Source organism: Orycteropus afer, unplaced genomic scaffold, assembly GCF_000298275.1.
Source record: "Orycteropus afer afer isolate SDZICR_OR568_19922 unplaced genomic scaffold, OryAfe1.0 scaffold00466, whole genome shotgun sequence".
In the NCBI taxonomy this organism is placed as follows: domain Eukaryota; kingdom Metazoa; phylum Chordata; class Mammalia; order Tubulidentata; family Orycteropodidae; genus Orycteropus; species Orycteropus afer.
Window position 1 is genome coordinate 1,605,400 of NW_006922053.1, and position 6,148 is coordinate 1,611,547.

Consider the following 6,148-nt stretch of genomic DNA (forward strand, 5'->3'; position numbering starts at 1 on the left):
CCGCGGAAGCTGCGGCCGGCTTGGACCCTGGCGCCCGCCAGTCTCCCTGCCGAGAGCCCTCACGAGCACCGCGCAGCCCCTCCTCGGAAGCGGGGACTCCCAGGGGCGCTCTCGGGTATCTAGTGATCCACGGCTTGGGGTGAGGGTAGGGACTATGTTTCTGCGCGGAGGCTCACACTGATTCAGAGCATCATGCATGACGAAAGCGAAGAAGGACCGTGAGATGGAAAGATAAGGCCGAGCTACAGCGGCCAATGCGAGGGCGCGGCGGACTGATGGGCGGGGCGGGCGGCCATTCACTACGAGGCCGCGCCTCCTCCCCGCCCCGCCGCGCGTCTCGGCGGCAGAAGAGGCGGGACTCTCCGAGCTAGAGGCCGCGAGAAGCAGTGGGAGGGCATGGGCTTTGGGATTTTATTCTCAGGTTTGTGTGGTCGCCCGAGCGTAGTCTTTGCCTCCGTCGTATCTGAGTTCCTAGGGCCTGCCCTCAGTGCTGAGTGTTGCGAACGTGCATCCCAGGCCCGGAGGTTGTCATTTTAAGGGCAGGGAAAACCGAGGCCTGCTGGAACTCACGCTGTACCTTTGACTTGCTGCAGTTGTCTTTGCCTGCCTTAGTCTTAGTTTCCTCATCTGTAAAATGGAATTTGGGTCTGAGGTCACTCAACCGGATTTGGACAGGACCGGCTGGACTTGGGCAGGACTGGGCCCGAGGGCCTTGTCCATCTTAGTAGTCTGTGTCAAAAGGTCAAAAGCTCCCCCCATGACAAGGGGCTCTACAGCTCTTGAGAACCACAGACTGATAATAATCATAACAAATGAGAAAAACACAACCTTCCATGGCTCCCCAGGACCATCAGAGGAAACTCTACACTCCTTGGCAGGCTGGGAAGTGGCACTGACCTGTGATGGGGGGGTGTTCCACATTGAGGGATAGGAAGAGCATTCCAGGTTAGAGACCACCGTTCAGTGCCACTCCTACCAAGAGCTCACTCCAAGGAAGGGAGAGAGAAACATGGGGTGTCCCTGGAGAGGCAGTTAATATCCAAGGGAGAGGGGGTCCCAGGGAACCATCTGTGAAAGCCACCAGCCCCTCCTACTGTGCCTCAACTGGGTTGCCCCTAACTTGGACCCTTCCTGGCTCAGCGTCCCACACCTGCTTCAGGCCTGTGACCTTGGGCCTCAGTTTACCCTTCAGGAAAATGGAAGGACAGGCCCAGCAATGGGCACAGAGGGAGCCCTACAGCTCACATTTTTATCCCTCACCCTCTGAAGGACCTGGGTCTGGAGTGAGCAACGCCAATACCACCAAGAGCCCCTCTGCCCCATTCCTTCCTGCGGCCCCGCCCTGACCCCTCAGGACTGGGAGTGTGGGTGCCCACCATGGCTCCCCTTGGAGGCTAGCCTTGTGCTTCATCCTGTGGGAGCCAGGCCCTGGGGAGCCCTGATGCCCGGTGTCCTCAGAGGGACTCAGCACGCGCACTGACCAGGTGAAATCATATGTTCCCAGGCCAGCAGTGATGGAGTGTCGATGGCTGGGCGTTGGGTGTTGGGACACCATGGTGACAGAACTGGATCCAGCAGGTAATGGGCCATCAGAGCTCACGTTTAGCTCCGAACGTGGTTCTTTCCAGCCACAAGATTGGCTGTCATAGTCATGCTTCCAAGTGATTAAACCCATTGCACAGGTGAGGAGCCTGACGTTCAGAGAGGCATCGTGGTGCTCACACCTGCCACAGGGCTCTCCTGGCACCCACAAGCCACCATTGTCTTCCCTAAGGAGGCCCTGCTTGGGGATGAGTCACCGGGCGGTGCAGTCGGGAGGGGGGCCCTCTTGGCCGCCACCTCTGCCTGGCCCTGAGGCCTGGGCGTGCCCTCCAGGGCCCTGGCGCGGGGACAGGATGCCAGCGGCTGGTGCCAGGGGCCCCTTGAGGGCGGCCTGCAGCCTGCCCACCCCCTCCCGCCTGACTGTGGCCTTTGTTCTCCTCTGGGTGCCCGTGGGGGCTGCAGCCGAGCTGAGACCTGTCTCCTGGGCTGCTTCCTCCTGAATCCAAGCCGTGCCTACCATGCAGAGGGCCCAAGGCAGGGCTCCAACAGACAGGGCAAGAAACCCGCTTCCCACGGGGAAAAGCTGAGCCTAGAGAGCCCTGGTGGCACAATGGCTAAGTATTTGGTTGCTAAGAGAAAGGAAGATCAGGGGTTCAAACCCCCACCACTCTGCAGAAGGAAGAGCTGGTGAACTCCATAAAGATGACAGCTTAGGAAGCCCCATGGGCAGTCATACTCTGTCACGTGGGGTCGCGAGGAGTCGGAATGCACTGGACGGCACCCACAACAACACACCAAAGACTGAACACGGGGATAGTGGTGGGGGGTTCCACACAGTAGGTACGCAGGCCCTGCAGTCCACAGAACGGACACCTATTTCTAATGCTGCCACAGTGGGTGCTTTTGACCTCTCCCGAGTGTGGGCAGGCCCCTAACCCCACTTCTGCCTCCTCGTCTGAAGCCCCCACAGGAGGAAGGGAAATGTGCTGGAGTGAGGACCCTTACTCTCCCATTGGGGTCTCAATACCTGCAGTGACAGGAGTCACCAGACTAAGGGCACAGGGTGACCCTCCCTCTGGAAGGGGCTTCATTTTCCACTCAGACCCCCGTGGGGCCTGGCCCTGCCACATCCACACTCACGGTGACCACCCCCCACAGCAGCCTGGCTTCTGCTCATCCGGGTCGAGGGCTTGGTCTGGAGTCAGGGCTGAGCCTGGGCCAGGGGTCAAGACTCAGCCTAGGGTCAGGCCTTGGCTTGGATGGAGACTCAGGCTCGTGCCCGGGCCCAGCTGGGGTCGGAGTTGGAATTGGGGGGGCCAAGCGCAGGGCCAAGGCCCACTCACTCAGAGTCCCTGGCCCTGGGAAGGAGGTGGGTTTCTCCTGGCCCAGTGTGGAGTCTAAGGCTTGGGGGCATGGGAGGGTGGCGGCTCATTATCCTGCCCGGAGGGGCCGTGGGCCTCGCTGGCTTAAAATGGATGAAGCAGCTGGCTGTGAGCAGCAGACATCCGCCTCACCTGGTCCTCGGCGGCGTCAGCAAGGTGAGGCCAGGAGACACTGCGGTGGCCCGGACCCTCCAGCAGACTGGTCCTGGGAGCCGGGCTCCAGGACACCCAGCCTCTCCCCTCCCATGGCAGGTCCCCGGCTTTGCCAGCAGGAGTGTGGGGCTGGGGGGAGTAGGTGGGTGCCTGGAGCAGCGGCCGGGCTGGGGCCAGAAGGAGGGCTGGAGTGAAGTGGGCAAGGAGAGGAGCGTCCCGAACTGCGGAGCCAAGACCTGGAGGCGGGAGGCGCTGGTGTAGCCGGGGACTAGGGAGCTATGGTGGGTGTTGAGCAGCAGATGGACGTGGTCTGCTTGGTGCCGTGCGAAGACCCTGTATGACCTGTGAAGGAGGGCTCCAGGGGGAGACGGTGGGGACCAAACGGGAGTGGCCGTGGGGATGACGAGGCTGGCGGGGATTGGGGGCAGACTTGAGGGGGGCTGGAGGCTCGTCTTCTCAGGAGGAGATGGCAGCCAATCTTGGTGTGGGCCTGAGCACCCGGTGCGTGGATGGAGGTGCCTTTCTCCAAGAGGGGTGCTTGGGGAGAGCAAGGGGAGTGAACGGGAGGCAGAAAGCCCACCCATGGCAGGGTCAGGGCACAGGAGACAGAGGGCAGCGGTCTGGGCTGTGGGCGAGGGGCAGTGAGTGAGTGAGTTCCCAACTGGGACTGTGCCCCTAACCTTGAACTGAACCCCAACCCTGGGCTGAGCCCCAAGCCACAGTTGAACCCCAACCCTGGGCCTCAATCCCAAACTAAGCCCTGCCCTGGGCTGAGCCCTCCTCCCTCCGAACCCACCCACCCACTCTCGCCCCAGAGCCCTGGGCCCCTCCCTGCCCTTCCCCCCACTGAGGCCGGCCTGCCCCTCCTGGCCTAGTGCCCACAGCTCCTGACTCAGGGGCCCTGTCCCGCCACATTCCGGATAGGCCTGTGCAAACATGGGGCGCCGGGGGCTTTGTCCAGCTCAGTTACCTGGGGAGAGGGCGGGTCACAAGCCACAGATTCTGCTGCCCACATCCCGCCCACAGGGCTCCCCGCTGACCTCTTCCCAGGAGCACGTGGGCTCCCCACTGACCTCTTCCCAGGAGCGGGTGCTCCTGGCCACGCTGGGCACACTGGGGCCCCCACCCCTCCTTCCCAGGGGCTCCAGCTCACCTGAGCTTCGTCCAAGAGGTAGGGGACGTAGTCCCATTGTGCAGATGGGGAAATGGAGGCCCCTTGCCTGAGGCCAGCTCCCACGGGACAGGTCTTTCCATCCCTGGTCCCTGGGATCTCCTTCACTGACACCCTGGTGCCTTTTAGCAATGGGGGAGGGGCACCCCAGGCCGGTTGCATGGCAGGTGCAAAGGCCAGAAGGAGCCCGAGGGAAGTTTGGATTTTATTCCAGCAGGCTGGGGGTCAGCACTGTGCTGTGCAATCCTGTTGAGATGTTAGGGGACGTGGGGGACAAGGCTGGGTGGTGGCTGGTGATGCCTGTGATTGGAGGAGACAGTGGGGGAAGAGGAATGACAGGAAGGGACCCCCACTTTATGGATGATGAAGCAGGCTTGTGGGCATGTCCCTGGTGAGGATGACAGAACCAGACCACATGCCCCCTGGCCCACGGGGTCAGGGCTGGACCCAAGGCAGAGACCTGGGGCTGAGAAGCCCAGGGACTAAGCACCGGCTGCCGTATGAGTGGTGGGTGTGGGGGCCAGACCTGACCTGCTAAGACCCCCCAGATGGGAAGGGAGGAAGGGGCCCACAGAAGGTGCAGCTGGGGCAAGGGTGTGGTGGAACTGGGGTGGGGAGCTGCACCGCCCAGCTCCCCAGGCTCCCCACGGCCCGAGTTCAGCCCCCCACACAGCCAGAGATGTTCCGCGTGTCTGGTTGTGCCCTGCACCCCACACTGCTGCCTCTGGCCTGGCTGTGCCCTCCTCCAGGATCACCCCCCTCTATGCTTGGTGTCTCCTTCTGGGAGCACTGGGTGGTGCAATGGTTAAGCACTCAGCTGTTAACCAAATGGTCAGCAGTGTGAACCCATCAGCAGCTTGGAAAGCCCCAGGGATCTGCTCCCGTAAAGGTGACAGTCTAGGAAGCCCAATGGGGCAGTTCTACTCTGCCATAGGGGGTCACTATGAGTCAGAGGTGACTCGAAGACCCCTAACAACATTTATTCTTTAGGGTGGGTGACACCTCCTCCAGGAAGCCCTCCCAGCCTCCACACCATCCAGGCCCCATGCCCCTCTTGCAGCACCTATCAATGATCTTTTGCTGTTTTGGGGTACCCTGTCACCTGTGGTGATTCAGGGCCCCCAAAGTCAGGGACAGGATGTCATGAGTATGTGTTGTGAAATTCTGAGGAGGACCTTCAAGGAGGACATTGAAGGCCACAAGGAGATGGCGGACTTAAGTCCTTCGAGACACAGTTGGGCACCCTGAGAGGTGGCTGTCAAGAGGAGGAAACGGAGTGAGAGTCTTCTTCCCAGCACCATGGTCTGAGCCAGTGACAAGCCCATGCCAGGCTTCCTGGGGCCAAGGCACCTGCACTCAGGGTGGTCTGGCTATGGATGTGCATTGGCGCCTGGAGACGCCATCGCTGTGACACCATCCACGTGAATGTGAATGAGGCCCAGTGGATCTGGGTTCAAATCCCACCTCCACCACTGCTGGGTGGCATGGCCCTGGCCAGGGGTGCCCTTCTGTGGCTGCAGTTTCCCCTTCTGGCCGTTAACACAGATGATCACGCCACGATTTCTCTGCATGTGTTGTCTCACTGGTCCTTCGGTCACCAGGTCCTTCGGTGGCACAAATGTTTTGCACTGAATTATCAACCAGAAGGTTGGTGGTCCAACCCCACCCAGTGGTGCCACAGAAGGGCCTGGTGGTCTGCTCCGTAAAGATTCATCCATCGCTGTCGAGTCAGCTGCAACCCCTAGTGACCCCAGGTGACAGAGAACTATGTCATGGGGTTTCCAAGGCTATGTGGTGAGACTTCACCTCCCATCCTGTGGACCTGTCATCAGAATGGACCAGTCTGTGGAGAGGGACCTCAGGTTGACAAAGCAGAGAGGGGGCCAGCCAAGAGGAAGCC